The sequence below is a fragment of the Pipra filicauda genome, unplaced genomic scaffold, assembly GCF_003945595.2.
Source record: "Pipra filicauda isolate LSUMZ 115617 unplaced genomic scaffold, ASM394559v2 scaffold118_size2161507_pilon, whole genome shotgun sequence".
Taxonomy (NCBI): Eukaryota; Metazoa; Chordata; class Aves; order Passeriformes; family Pipridae; genus Pipra; species Pipra filicauda.
The window spans coordinates 1239275-1254911 of NW_024103640.1; the positions used below are offsets into that span (position 1 = coordinate 1239275).

Below are 15637 nucleotides of genomic sequence, written 5' to 3' on the forward strand. Positions count from 1 at the left end.
GGGCCTCCCAGCTTAGTTACAAAGGATTCTCTTCACTCATCCTCTTAGTGAGAAATCCAGTTGAATGCTTTTTGAAATCTTTCAAATATTAAAAATAAAATAAATCTTCTTATTCTGTTCCCCGGCAAGATTCTTGACTGCAGTGCCATGTTGTCACACACTTCAGGTCCTTTAAAATGTCGAAAGGACCCCCCTCAGTGATGTGGCTGCAACCAGGTATGCAGAGAAAAGGTTATTCAATTCTTTGTGTGCCTTCAAAAAGTTAAAGAAGAAAGCCCAATGAGCCCTGAGAGGGGGAAGATACAGTGGATATTAAAATAATTGGGTGTCAAGCTGCAGAAGGCTCACTGCTACTGCCTGGCTTGGTTGGGATCTGCTTTGGAAAACAGCTAGTTTGTGTTTATTTTTTTCAGCCAGAGAGAGGGAACTATTGCTGCTTCACCTGGTTACAGGAACACTGCAGTTTGTAGCTCTGAACAGTTACTGCAGAAAATACTTGTCAAATCACTTGTGAAGAGAACCAAACACTCTGTTCAGCTGCCTGAGAAACTGGTTTGCTTTCCACTTCCTTCTCTCCTGAAGTGTTATCTGCTCCCTTCCCTTGGAGCCAATGTCAGCCTAGAGCTGCTCTACTCCCTCTTTGCACGTGCTTTTCAACCCAGAGGGGACATGACACTTCAATACACACTGAGGTCACTTAAAATCTGAAAGAGCTGGGAAAATGAAAGCTGTCCACGTGTGCCATCATCAAGGGAAACCATCAAGTGACTCTGCTACTTGTGATCTTAGAAGTCAGCTTTCCTTGCATAGAAATCTTTGACCAAGTGTGTTGTTGTCATTGCTTTGTGAAGAAAATTTCTTCGTGGGAAGCTCTTGCAAATAGCAGTGGTTTGTTCTCTCTGCCTTGCTGTCTCTCTCCCCTCACAAGGAGCTGCTGAATATTCAGCATCACATGATTTTAAACTCTTTCTTTAAAGTCTTTGGTGCCTCTCAGTCATTTCAGAGATAGTGCTGGTGTGTTGCTCTACCGCCTGGAGTTTGAGCACATGGCAACCTGATTTTTTTAATGGTAGGGATTTTTTGCTAAACTCTACGTTTAGATTCATGTAAAAAAAACCATCCACTTGCCTTGTTAGGTTTTGGTTGGGGTTTTTCTGGGGAGTTGGTTTTTTTGGACATCTTGCTATCTCTGAATTCAGCTTTGGTTCATTAGTAAAGGAAATAAATAGCCACATTTCTTATTATTCACACTATTACAGAGTGTATTCCAAGCCCATACATATCCTGCAGCTTGTTAAATAATTCTTTATCCTTTAAGAAATTCCCATTAATCTCTGACCAAGAAGAGCAATACTAAGTTAGTTAGTCATCATATATAAAAATCTGAATCATTTTTACAAGTATCTTTAATGGCTTCCATTAATTACGTGTCTTCATAAAAAAAGCTGCCCTTCTCAAACACAGCATCCTTTCATTCTTCAAGAGGATCTAATTTCTGAAACAACAGAAATTAAGGCACTGATGCTTTGTTTGGGCAAATTAAGCAGAAAAAAATACTCACACAGCTCAGGCAGAAGGTGCAGGAATCACGTGTTCTATTAACTTGTCAGCTACCTTGGTATTATTAGCAAAATTTTACAAGTCAGCCCAGCTCACTGCTGTGATTAGTGCTCCACTGACAGCAGAGTGCTCCGTGTGGACTGGCCTGGGATTTTAGCTGCAGCCCAGGGGAAGAGGAGGTGCCTTCCCTGCTGCTCCTGGCTTTGCCCCACACGTCCTTGGCTCAGGTTTTGTGGTGGTTGCGTGGTCAGCAAGGACACAACACACCCTTCCCATCCCATCCCTGCCCGCCCTGCTCCAAGGAGTGCTGTGTTTCCCTGTGCTCAGCTGCACCAAGGGGCGTTTTTAGGGTCAGGTGATGTTTTAGCCCACCTCATTCTCTGATCCAATATGTGTCTACAAGTGAGAAAAACATTCCCACCAGGGCTGGGTGGGCAGGACCAGCCCTTTCAGGGGCAGCTCAGACTTCTGGCGGATTAACGTGGCTGCGAACCCGCGGCCGGGACCCCGTCCTTTTTTCCTTGCTCTTTGTTAACCCAAGTATTACTTGGCTACCTTAAACCCACAATAAAAGACAACATTCATTGCCCTGCCATCAGAGCTGCGCTGGACAATGTTTTCAGGACTCTTTCAAAAGGCATCTCCTCTGTGTTCATCTGTCTTCCTCTGCAGACACCAGAGGCCCCGAGTAACGGATAAAAAGGTCAAATGTAAAACAGAGGCCGCCTCTAACCCTTCCTGGCCTCTCTAAACCCTTCCATAGTCCATAGGCTGAGAAACACTGAAAGAGGAAGGATGGCACTGAAGCCTCTTCCTCCCCTGTTTTATTTCAGGTCAGGTAACCTTGCTCACTCTTGTGGAAAGCATGAGGAGCTCCAGGAGGGATTTAAAGAAGAGATCTTCCTCTCCTGTTCAGGTGAATAGTCATGAATTAGACTCTTGGGAGACTAAAGCAGTATAAATACATAAGGAAATCTTTTGATTACACATAGTGTTAAAAATGCTAAAAATACTTCTATTGCAGTTAGTTCTGAATTTTTATGTATTTACTTATTTATCTTAATTTATGCTATTTTTCCCCCCTTCCCTGGGAAGGGAAGACTACCAATAGATAAGGGAGAGAATTTTGTGGTTTTGTATGCAGTATGAGTCCAGTACTTGGCCAAGACCCAGATCTATTGTGGCAAGAAAGTAATAGATGAACTAACTAGGGACTCAGACTCTCTGGCTGCCATCCAAGAAACATTAAAAAATGTAGTACTGCACATAACAAGTAGGAAGATGCATGCAAATGTTGATGTCTTATTGAAAACTGTTAAGTTATTAATATGTTGGGTTTATAGACGTGCATTTGGATTTTAAAACCTGCTGTCTAAGTTCGTGCTCTGGAATTACCTGCTGAACTATATGTCTGAAATAATATTTAAAGCAGTGTCACACTGGAGAGGTAGTTGTGGATACGATGACATGTCTGGATCCCTGGACTGTTTCTTTTGGGAGCATCAGCTCTGGAGCAGTGGCAGTGGTCCAGTTCAGCTCTCAGGAAGGTTTCTAAGCAATGGCCCTGCTTTGTTTCCTCACTGTCCTTTCCCCCTGCAAAGAAGCAAGTCATGCATGTGACCCTGAGGACCCTGAGGGTTCATTGTCCCTTGGTTCATGTGAAAGATGTGGGTCAGGAGCTTTTCCTTCATTGCCAGAGGTGTCCTTGCCATCTTCCACGTCGATCTCAACGTTCCCAAGGGTCTCTTGTTGCACACTCAGCATTATGTCCAAAGTAGATGTGATCACAGAAGATTCCATGCAGAGAAGTGCATGGAAACAAACAGGCTGGAAAAGTGGTGAGCTCCAGTTGAGACAGTTCCTGGGAGCAGCCAGTGCTGTCCTGTGAGGCACGACAGGAATCTGAAATGGTAATTTCTTTCCACCACAGCAATAAGCAAACAGTTTCAGTGATTGCACTTTATTCACAACCATAACTATCATCACTGACATTCACTAGAGGTGTCAGATCCCTGGGTTTTGTGCTTTTACAGTAGTATTTTATCTCTTTCCCTCTAGAATTATTACTTTTTTAGTAGGGAATAGCTTAATGTTAGGGCTAAGAGGTGAATGGTGAGACTTGGTTTTCCATTTTTTTTCCCTGACCTTCCTTACTCCCTGTTCCCATCTCATTCCTGCTCAGAGCTTTGTTTGAGCTGGAGGACCAGTTTCATGGTGGTTGTTGTATGAAGTGAGCTTGCTCGTGCAGTGGGTTTTTTTCTAATCTCTCAACTCTAATTGTTGCATGCAAATTGTTTAATAAATAATGTTGGACAGAAAAAAAGAAGAATAGATATTAATTAAGAAAAGGATTTAGGCTGACTCAGTCTCATACATGAGACAAAAGGTTAAGTAAATGCCAAGGCTGCTATGCCTCTTCAAACAATGAATATTAGTTTTAGAATCATTAATGTCTGCTTAGAAAACAGAGTCATACTGGAGTCTTGTATGCCAAAATAACCAAGGCCAGGGCTGCTTCTTTTCAATCTGAAGCTAAATTATTCTCCAATAGAGGGCTAAATGTATGCAATTAACAGTGCTAGGTAGGACAACAGGGAATGGCACTTCTAATATGTAGCCAAATTGAGATCAAGTTTTTCTTTAAATCTGGTAACTTGGACATTTAATATGCACAACTGAGCTCTGCAACAGAATTAGTGAAAAGAAGCAGATAATTAACTCCTTCACTGCTTGTCAATGGAGACAGGATGATTAGTCTGCTGTTTACTCATTTCTGTCTTCTAAAGTTGCTGGATCTACAAAAGCAAAGGTTTTTTTCGAGTGCTTCGCATATACATGGGCAAAGATGAGGACAGTTGTGGTCTTTATTAGAAAGAGAATTACCACATCCTGCCAAAAAATGCTCTGTACTAGACAAGACACCTTACTTACCATGCTGGCATCACCCTTTTAGTGTAAGTGTGCCTGATAATAATCATAATACTTAATTCTCACCCAGAGATCTCCGAGAGATTGAATATTTTTATTCCAAATTTACTGAAGGAAAGTGAAATAAAAGATGGTGAAGTGACTTGCAGAAGGTAACTGGGCAGAGCAATGGACAAATGGGTGTGAAAGCTCAGCTCCTGAGTCCTAGGTAGTGCTGAACTGGAAATGTCATGGAATTTGATGGGGATGTCTCTGAGGTACAGTTTTTGACTGGTCAAGAAGCCAAGTCGAACTGTCCCTGTGTTTCTAGGGTTAGTTTGACTCTGCAAATTAGAAACTCCTAAAGTTAAGATGTATTTTTACTTCTGTGTGTATCTGAACGAAGTCTGCACTTCCTTGCTCTGGGTTCTGCCTGAGTTAAAGCAGAAGGGCATCATTTTCCATGCCATGTAGCACAGCCTTTCCTCCTGCTGAGGAGGCTTTCAAAGCAGAGCCTTTGGTGGCAGCAGTGACTCCCCCTCAAGTCAACAGCCACCTGCAAATAAACCCTCGGGTTTGAAAACGGGACACTTCAATAGCTCAGGTTTTGTTTTTAAGGCTGAAGTGCATTACAGCTCTCATTTAACTGAGTAAATATTATTATGCTGAAGTCCTTTGCATTGTCATCAACAGGAAGAGATAGCTTTGCTCTAGGGCTTGTTTCAGTGAAGGGTCTGTGCTGGAATGTGTTGTATTTACATTTAATATTTGTGCCATGTCTGGATCTCCCTCTCCAGTTTCTGGTGCTTGGTGCTTTCAAGAGTGAAGAAAACATATCTGGAGAATGGGCCCATCCAGGGACACGTGCTCAGGCCCAATTCTGAGCCTTAATACTTTCCTTTTAGGCTTTTCACCTGCTATTACTAGGAAAAAGCAAAGAAGCAGCCAAACACCAGATTGTCCTTTTTGATATCGAGCTCCTCTCTCGATCAGGGGTTTATTAGTTTGTGCTCAGGCTTGACCCTGTATAAAAGATACATAAGAGGGGTGACATATGGGATATTTTAACTCTCCATATTTAAGTCATCTTTGTTGACCATTTGGAAAGAATCTGTGCATTTTCTACTGGTGAGTCTTTGTCTTCCTCTTTCAAGAATTTTATTTCTGGAGAGTCTGGATGAGTCCAGCTGGCTCTGTCCTACCCAGCTTGCCTGAGCACAAGTGGACTCCAGCAATCTGAAGGTCTCTTAACACAGTGGTCCTGCAGGATCTGGCTGAGGCCACCTAGGAACAGCTTCCCTGTGGCTTCAGTGGCCTGTTTCACCCCTGGGCAAATATTGAAGTGAAAGCAAATAAGCTTTCACTTATTTCACCATGTGTTCATGCCAAAAGCCCAGGCATGCCCTTGTATTTGCTAAAGGTCTGGCTCTGGCAGTGTGGCGTGGGAGGATCTCCTGTCATGCAAAACCTGAGGTCAAACTGTCCCCTTGCATTCCTCAGTGCTGCCTTGACAGTTGGCTCTGAGGTGATGTGTTTGATGCCATTAGAGAGAAAATTTTTGGGTTGCTCATTGTTATGGCTTAGTCATGCTCATGATTTTATCCCTCATGGATAGACCTCAGAGCTCGCTGTCTATCCTGACAGGCACTATTCACTGACTCATCCCGCATCAACTGGAACTGCCCTCGTGGCAACACTGTGTGACCAAGTTGGGGCAGGCAAAAGGTCCCCAGGTCCCTCCTCCTGAGGTCAAAAACCACAGATCCTGCTGCTGTGACAGGGGCTTCTGGGATACACATGTACATAAAGGTATGTGCCTCAGACCAACAGAGGAACCCCTAAAATAGTACAGAAGGGAAATCAGGCTGTGTTACTGTAAGACTGCTCGTGGAAGAGTCGCTGGCAACAGGGCCCTCAGTGAGGGCAGGCACCTGCTGCCCCAGCTGGAGCCAGTCCTGCACTGATCTCTCTGGCTGCTCCAGTCCTCTTTTCCCTCCCTCCAGCTGCTCCAGGCCTTTCTCTCAGTGCCTTTGCAGCCAGCTCTGATCTGTGCTCTCTCAGCTCCTGCCGGTGCCTCCGAGCCCCTGCCCTGCTGCCCCACTCAGCCCCCGGTGCCTCTGCTTGTCCCTCCCCACGACCGTGAGCTCCACGGCCCCGCTCCTCTGCCTCCAACCTCACCGAGCACCCTCAGGCCCCTTCTCTCATCCTCTACCTTTCCTTACTTCCCAGATGAGCCCTGTCCCACTGCCTGGGTGTGACAGCCGTGACAGACACTGTGACACCACTGCTCCTCCCCTGGCTCTTGGCCGGGCAGGACTCAGCCCTCACATCTCACGGGGGTGCAGAGGTGCTCGTGTTGAGCTGGGTCTTTCCTCAAGAGACCTCACCCAGTTTTGTAGCACAACCAATCCCATCCATCAGCCCATCTCCAGGTGCTGACAGGCGGGACAAGGGCCGGGCTCTGCTCCTTGCAGTGTTTAATCCCAGCACCAAGTCACCAGGACAGCGTAGACCATTGGGTTCCGCTCAGGCATAATCCCATCATTACCACTGATTTGTTCGCTCCCGCTCCCCACGGAGCTTTTAATCAACTCTCCATCTTTGTGCCTTCACACCTTTACGCTTTTCATGATTGGCTCTGCTACCTTCTGCCTCTGCAATGAAATAGTACCATAGAAATCCTCCTGCCTCTTACATACATTAACAATCCCATTTCTGCTCTCTCTGGTCCAGTGAAGGGATCTCCCTCGCCCACAAAGACACCACTGTCTCTGGTAGGCGCACGGGGAATAGCTTCTATTCATTATTCCCAAAGTCCAGTACAATGGGTTATAATTAGTTACTGGCCTCTTTGGTTTACCCTACCTTCAAAGGCTCTTTTATAGTTTAAAAGTGAAGGGAGATGCTGACATTAATTTTGGCTGTCTCTCCATAGTGTTGTGCAGAGAAGATAAAACTAACATGCAGGTAAAGGGATAAGTAACTCACTGGCCAAAAAAAAAAAGAAAAGCAAGCAAATAGGGTCATCATCACATTCATTTCATGAAAGTAGCGTGGTGTTGGGGAGAACTCATTAGCCTTTTTGTTCTGCATTATCACCATCATTTATCAGCAGTTGTATCACATGTCACAGCCACTATCCTTTCTGGCATCCAGTGTGGGACCAAAGGACTCCCAGGGAATGCTGAGTTTGGACGCCAGGGCTGTGCCGTGTGATGCACTAGGCACTCTATTAATTGTGGCAGATAGAATTTTTTCCAATATACTCCTAAAGGGACACTCAATAAAGCAATGCAGTGTGATTTACCAACTCAAAGAAGCATGGACAAATAAAGCCACATCATGGGCCTGTCCTCCTTTCCCTTAAACCTTCATTTGGTTGTTGGCACTGGAAGTGTTGCAAGTTGTTTGAAAACAAAACAAGCCCAGCCCACAAGTGAAGAAAAAACAAACATTAGGCTAATCAGTCCACACAAACACAGGCTGCTTTCAGTGAAACACTTCCTTCTGGTTACGTCTCCAGTGATGGTGGTCTGTTAAATCTTTAAAGAAATCTGCTGCTTCTTTAAGCTGTTGCTCTCTGATCACTTCTGTGCACACTTCTGTGCCCTCCACTGCAAAGCAGAGTTTGGGAGGTAGTTTTAGGAATCAGCCAGGAGCTCCTCCATGAACCCAGTCCTTTAATTACCCAGTGGTAATTGCCCACCTCTTCCATCAATGCAGAAACACGTGGGAAGGGAGCAAACTGCAGTCTTGTCCAAGCAGCTGGAGCTGCAGTTATCGGATCAAGTCAGCCCTGTAAGAAAGTATCTGATGTACAAAGTGGTGCACATCCACCATCCCATCTAAGAGGACGGGAAACAGCATCTTTAGATATTTTGAGCATCAGAGCAGGATGTGAAGGGGCAAGTCAGTGAACCCTGTGACTCAGCTGCTGGGAGCAGCAGCATTTGCTTACCCCCAGGCAGATTGTGAGGATTAATTAATATTTGCAAAGTGCTTTGAAGATTAAAAGTAGCATGTTAAGTACTATAAAGTATTATTAATAGTGATAACAAACTGATAATTTTGGAGCATATGAGCCTTTTCTTAACCTCTTCTAGCAAGCCCTTACATTGCAAACAGCTGAACAGCCAGAGTGCCTGGTTCCATTTTCCAAAGCACTGGGGTTGTGCTGGTTGAGCAAGGCACTAAGGAAGTACAAACCACATTCCTTCTCCCCCCTGAGCACTGCACTGAGCAGGAGAAGTGCTCTGGCTCTGGGCAGTCTCGCTCCATGTGCAGCCACGCGGGGAGGAGGGAGCCTCGTGTATGGGACTGGGTGCTGCCAGTGATGGCTCCTCCTGTCACCCCTTTGGATCTCATGCCAAGAAAACCAGGCCCTGGTGTCAGCCACAGTCAGGAGGAAGTCTGTCAATGTATTTAATTTGAAACGAGAAACAGTTTCAGGCTTGTATGGCCCAGGTCCTTAAGGCCAGTTTTCTGGCATTATGAAATATGTTTTTCCTCTGAAAACGTTGAGATCTAAGAATTTTGTCTGGAGTGTAAACAGTAGGACTCTCATGAAGAGTAAAATTTATTTCTTAGCTTGATAGGGTCAAGTAACTCTAACTGGGATTAGCTAATGTTTCACAGAACCTGATGTTTTTGTGGCTGGGGAATCCCTGGAGGAAGGAAGATATCCACGTTTGATGAAAAGCTCCTAATAAAATTAGATACTGCTTCTGAGCTTATCAAAGGAAGATGGAAAGTAATGAAAATTAAAAGTGCAGCTCTGGAATCTTGTAAAGTCCTGACAAGATAGCAATCTGGAATCCAGTGTCCATGGTTTATTTTCCCTTTTTCTGCCCCATATTCCCATGTACACACAATCCTGCACACACTACCTCTGCTTTTTTCTCCAGTCAGATGACCTTAGTTATGTCCCTCTCATTTTCCCTCTCTGAAGTTCCACCTCTAAACCCCCACCAAAGCCAAAACAAAACAAAAAACCCCAAACTAACCAACCAAAAAACCAAAAAATAAAAAATAAAGGCAAAAAAAAGCCCCCAGCAAACAGGCTGGGATAACTCACCAAATCCCAAACTTTCTCTGATGAGGTGTTGCTAAAGAGATGAATTGCCACCAAAAAAGAAGGTTAAGCTCCAAGAGATCAAATAAAGTTGTCCTGTTCCCTTAATTTCTTTCAGAATTATTAAGTGAAGACCTGGGACATTTTCAGAAAAAGCAGGAATCCTTTTAGGAAAGGGAAAAGGCTCGTGGCTTTGATGATTTGTTTGTGGTCAATAAGCAAACTAAGGGGTCAGTGTTCTTCATGACTTTTACATGAGCAAATTAGACAGTAAAATGAAAGTGGAAATAAGAAAGGTTGTGTTGGAGAAGGGGAAAGAACTGTCAATACTGCTAAAAATATGTATTTTTAACTGTTTACCTCCCTCTGTGCAAGCAGTTAACCTTTCTGCTCTCTCATAGAGTGGAAATAGGAGAGATTTTCTGATTGTTTGTCCCGTGCCTGTTTTCTGTGTTCCTTTGTGAGACCTTTATCAGGAAGCTTGCTTGTCAGAGACACCAAAAGAAATACTCTGCACTATTCTTTTCCTTTCCATGGGGCTGTCCCAAGATAACCTCTACCATTCTGGATACTGGTTTCTAACAGAGTCGGGTTGAACAAATGGGGATGAACACAGGCTGTCAAAACCCAGGTGGGAATGGTGGTTTTATTGCTGCCTGCTGTACAACAGGGATATAAAATCTAGCTGTCCAAAATCTGGAATTTGATCGCTCTTTGGATCATTGCTGATGCACCCTGATACCTGGAGCTCTAGCAAGGACACTGCTCAGGTTTTCTTTTATATTTTCCCCCTCCTTTTTTCCCCCAGGTTGCTTTAATCTGTAATATCAGCAATAATCACTGTGGCATTGTTGCCTTGGCATTCTTGAAGAGTTAGGAGTGGACTGTAATTGAAGAGTTCATTACCAAGATCAGTTGGCTCCTTGATTACAGTGGCAAGGTGAAATATATATCCTCACCAAAAAGCAACTGCTAAACCTTTAGAGAAGTCACCCACTTTTCACTCTTTTTCATTAGGACCCCGACAAGCTTGTCAGCAAAATTAAAGGTATGTCATTCACATCGTGCATGCATTGCAAAGGACTATAAACCTGCCAACCTCTTTGATGAAATAAAAGGGTTTTATTTATGATTCATGTAGGAATATGAGGTTATTTTTATTCTGTCAGTACACTAATAATCAGACAAGAGCTCAGGAAATGAGAAGGCAAACTGACAGGGAAGGTTCTGATAAAGGGGAACCCTCTAGGGTATTTTGCCCCCTTTGTAATCTCCTCTTTAGTGCGAGGTTATAAGCATGGCATAGCATGATCTTGCAACTAGCTTGGCTCACAGGAACAAAGAGAGTAACTACCTAGCAGGACTTGAGGTATAATTCCACCAGAAAAAGAAAATACTTCCACCAGAGAGGTCTGCATTGCTGCACTGATGCGAACAGGAACTCCCAATCCGTTTTTCCAAGAGCACAGTGAGTTGTAAAGAAACCCTTCTTTTCCACTTGCTTTCCTACTGGGCAACATAACCAATCTTCCCAACAAAAGAAAAGAGACTGTAAACCTCCTACAGAGCCACTGCAAATTTGTTACCTGTTTGTTTTATACTAATTTTTACGGGACCCAAAGCTGGGCATTTTTCCAAGCGCTCCCAGTCCGGCTCAGCATGAGATAGAGCAGCACAGAAAAGGGAGGACGGGGAAGTCCCTGGTCAACATTCATGCCAGCAGAGGAGCTAAGTAGCAGGCTCCATTTCAAACCTTGTCTTCCCCTGGATGTTTCAAGTGTCTTGGCAGTTTGAAGCTGCTTTAGTCGCGTCCCAGCTCGGCAGAGCTTCTGGAAGTGCGTTCCGTGCTCCTCGGTGTAAGCTGTCATTCATCCCACGAGCACAGCCATGATTATGGAAACACTCCTCGTGAGTAAAAAGGGATCACTGTGTTAGCTGGCTGGCCTTAAGTACGGTGGTTTGCTGAACAGTGGTGTGCTGGCAGGAAAACACAGCCTAGCAAAATATATGCAGGATGAAGTGAAACAAAGTTCACCGGAGGAAGGAAAATAATACTAATCCTTCATTCAATAAGCAGCGAGTTAAGTACATTCTGCGTGTGGAAGAAATGTAAAAGCCAAGGGAAGAAAGCACACACATAAAGGTGATGGGACTGCCTTCCTCTCTAAAGACAACATATGGGGCATTTAGGTATTAATAACACGGGGAGTTATACCCAAGCTGCTCACACGACGGTTTAAGGTTTCACAGAGTTTCAGGGTGTTTGAATTCCCTCTAACCAGAGAATCCCCTGGAAGTGAGGGACAGTGCTAACTTTTCCACAGATTGGTAAATCAGTGAACAGACATGCAGAGGATAACAACCAGTGTTTGAGATGGGATTACAGCCACCCTGCAGTGCTGTCATCTCTGTGATAATTTTCCATATTCAGATTGGAGCCTCACAAAGGTTTGGACTTGGCCACGTGGGGCTGGCTCTGTAAAGGTGATCCAGGTATCAGACATAAACCGAGCAGATACAGTCTGGTTGCTGGACTTAAAACTGGTCTCTGTGGTCGTTTTGGGATACTCCAGAGTGACACCTTCCAGGCTCTTGTTGCTTGCCCTGTGCCATCCTACTGATGCTGAGATTAGGGGTAATTTGTAAGGCATGTGTTTCTTTTAATGGAAATCATAAATCACAGAGGGCCTCAGAGAAATATAGAGCCTGACTGCACTGCTGCCTACAGCACTTTACCTGTTCCTTTTCTTTGCCTCACAGTGCTTTCTGGGTAGTCACTTGCTTTCTCTTCCCATCGATAGACATGGAAGCTGCCTTTCTTGTTAGTGTGGAGATTTTCCATCATTTGTTTGTTTTTGCTACAGCAGAAGGATTTATAACAATTTGAAATTCTTGATGACAAAACCTGCTGCCGTTAGCAGGGGAGCTTGAGGACAGAGGCAGTACTTGAAAGTATTTGAAAATTAGATGTCAGGGGCTGGAAGTGGCAGGATCCTGCTGTTTGCAGAACACTTGGTGCTCGTCCTTGCTGAAAATCTGTCCAACTGGCGAGAGCCAGCCGGGTTTTTGACTACTGTGTGATGTTGAAAGGACACAGAGTAGCCTCAAGGTGCTGCTGTCCCTTTAAAAACCTCCTTCCGTCTGTTGACTCGGTGATTTACAACAAAGCATAATTTCATTTCTCTCAGCTAATTACGAACCGCTCCCTTCCAAACTCTTGATCTTTTCACACAGCCGAAGGCATCGCTTGCAAAGCAGGCCCAGGATTTGGGAGCCTGCACCGCTATTCCCGTGGCAGCCAAGTGCTTCTCCTTGTCCCTGCCGAGCCTGCCATTGTGCTGGGAAGTGGAGCAGGTAACTATTCCATCAGTCCGAGATTTCCTTCTCGTGGAGCACGGAGGTTCATTATACCCACTTTATCAGCAGTACGGTTTACTGCCGAATCCATGAGAGATATTCATGTGAAACATGAGCAGAGAGAGAGGCATTGCATCTTTTCATTAATAAGCCCTCTTCTGGGATCCGGCATTAGTGAGATTCAGCGGATCATAGAGCACAGGGGTATCATTTTTACATGATTACTCTAAATTCTTAAACCAGAGGCTTAAGAGAGAGGCTTCTCACAAAGGCAGCTGTGGGAATTGTTAAATGATTGGCACAGCACTCACGATGGGCTGAACCACTCCGGGTACCTCCAGTCATGGGGGGTACCAGCAGGCGTTTTATTACCTGCCATCGAGGGAAAAGTGGGAAAGAGGGAGTGTATCAGACAGAGGAAGACGTGCTAACCCTGCAAAATATCTCTGTAGTTCTGTCTCTCCTCCTGAACAAAACTCTTGCCATAATAGTGATGCAGGGCATCGTCCCACTGCACAGGTTAAGCTGTTCCTTTCCCTTCCCATATCTTCCTTGTGTCTACGCTTATTTTTAACCTGTCTGATCCCACCTTCATTAGTGTGGCTGCTGAAATAATCCCCCTGCAACCTCCACCCCCAAATAATTAACTTTTGACTGGGCAGAGGGTCATTTAATTCCACCAAACACGACACTCCTGAGATACGTTGTCTACACAGGATAAACCTTGGGTGGCTCAGAGCAGTGGTAGACAGCCAGCAAACCTCTGCTAGGTTGTGAGGGGATGGCATTTACAACAGAGAAAGGCATCTGTGCATTCTGGAGACCTACATTGTCTTCTTGATGTCATATTTCTTCTGTGATTTCATGTAATTCCATCCAAAATCCTTGCATTCCACTCCCACTGTCGTAGCTGCTCAGTCCCGTCCTGCTGGGCTGCATTCAAACCAAAATCAGGAAGTTGATGTGGCTGAAATAAAAACTCGTTTTTTTTTTTCCCTCCCTGGATTAGTTTTCAGATGGATAAGTTCCTCAATCAGTTCCAAAATACAGATGCACAAATGCTTATCCCAGCGTGAGAAAAGGGACCCCACCGGGACCGAAGGGACTGGGCTGCTTCTGTCATTGACAGCCAGAAGTGTTGGCTGAGCTGTGGCTTCCAGTCCCCATTTAGGAAGTGGAGATAACAGTAATTCCTTATTTCTTGACTTCTTATGGTGGGGAAAACTGTCAGCATTTGCCACATATGTTTGCATTTGTCCGTGGAGGTGGATCATAGAGCAGGCATTAAATCCATGCAGGCTGCACTGCCTGGGGAGGTCGGTGTGCAAGGAATGAGGCACCAAGGAACACTTTCAGTGGGAGATGAACTTCAGAATTGATACAGTGAGTGGAAAGTGTGATGCTGAACTGCAAACCACGACCTGTGAAGCCTCAGTGCTCTCTTCCTGAATCTGTACCTGTCCTAAAGCCCCTGCTCTGACAGCAACGACTGCCAGAGTCTTCCCAGGGTACTGTTAACTCTGGAAGAGGAAGGTGACCACTGCTCCCTTTTCTTTGGTGAGTGGTAGCAGGAAAACTTTTCCTCAGTTATTTCTCCAACATGTTGAAGTCCAGTTGCAAAAACCTCCTGCTTCCCAGTCAGCCTGATCCTGACTGAAAATAGCTAGAGATTGTTTTGAGCTCCCGAGTTTAAAAGCGAGGAGAAGGAGGAGGTGAAGGAAAAGGAGAAGACCAGAACAGACCTATAAAAGCAGTAATCCATACTGGAGATTTCTGAGGTCTCCTGCCATAAACTACTTTCAGCCTTGGTGTAAATCCATCAATTTTCAGGTTTTTAGTTACAATTGATTTTAGGCAGAGATGCCCCTCTTTCAGAAGCCGCCTTTCAATCTACTGCTTTCTGCAAGTCTGAAAAGAAAAAGAAAAACAAGAACCAAGGAGGCGAGGTCATGTGGGGGGCTGAAAAATCCAGATCAAACAGCAAAGAACACCCGATTAGAAGCCAACACATTTCTCTTTTCAGTATCTCTGAAATTGTTTGGCAGACTTAATTAGAAACAGGTGCAAGCTATAATATTTATTGCAACAATGCATCATTTTTGTCTGTTTCCAAGGTCATTGTTCCAGCCAATAGGAAGCCAGCAACCCACAGGGAGTATAACTTAGTCTATATGGGTAAAACGTGAATTACTTAACCCTTTATCTAATGGAATGAAATACAATGTTGCACAAAGAGCAACGCCGGCAAAACAGAAAATCCTGGGAGAAATCTTTCCTGATAACAGGTTCCAGTGAAGTAAGTGACATCACCAGCTGAGCTAATAGTGAGCCTCAGGTAAAATGGAGTAGGTACAGATAAGGAATGAGAAAAACACATTTGTTTTTTTTTTTATTCCTGCTCTTTCAAAGGCCTGGGTTTATGTAGAATTTGCTGCAGTGGGAGACCATGATTGCATGTTATCTGGCGCCTACTGTACAGCTGGGTCTCATCCGCAGCGTTGGGATGAGCTCAGCAGTGGATTTCTTTGGGTCTGTCTGTCTCCAGAGGGATGGGGCTGCAGATGCACCTGTACCAAGGCACCCAGGCACGGCCTCTCTGCACGGCCAGGTGAGCGTGCCAGGCATTTCAAGCGAGAGAAGCCTCAGAGAGAACGTTGTTGATCCTTCCCACCTTTCAAAGCTGCAGATTTAGGGAGACGAGCTCCATGCGCTTCTCCCTGTCTGAGGGAGGGTGTCCCAAAC

At 44.7% G+C, this 15637-nt stretch overlaps 2 long non-coding RNA genes across 4 annotated transcripts in view; one reads left to right on the forward strand and one right to left on the reverse strand.

Moving 5' to 3' along the window:
- Positions 1-15637, forward strand: part of LOC113991666 — a 259176-nt gene that overhangs the window by 225121 nt on the left and 18418 nt on the right. The gene's annotated exons all lie outside the window — the stretch shown is intronic.
- The window catches only part of LOC113991667, a 79811-nt gene continuing 78878 nt past the window's right edge, over positions 14705-15637 (reverse strand). The window contains exon 15 of the long non-coding RNA XR_005565204.1: positions 14705-14803. This is a non-coding gene — a long non-coding RNA (uncharacterized LOC113991667). The remainder of the gene's footprint in view (positions 14804-15637) is intronic.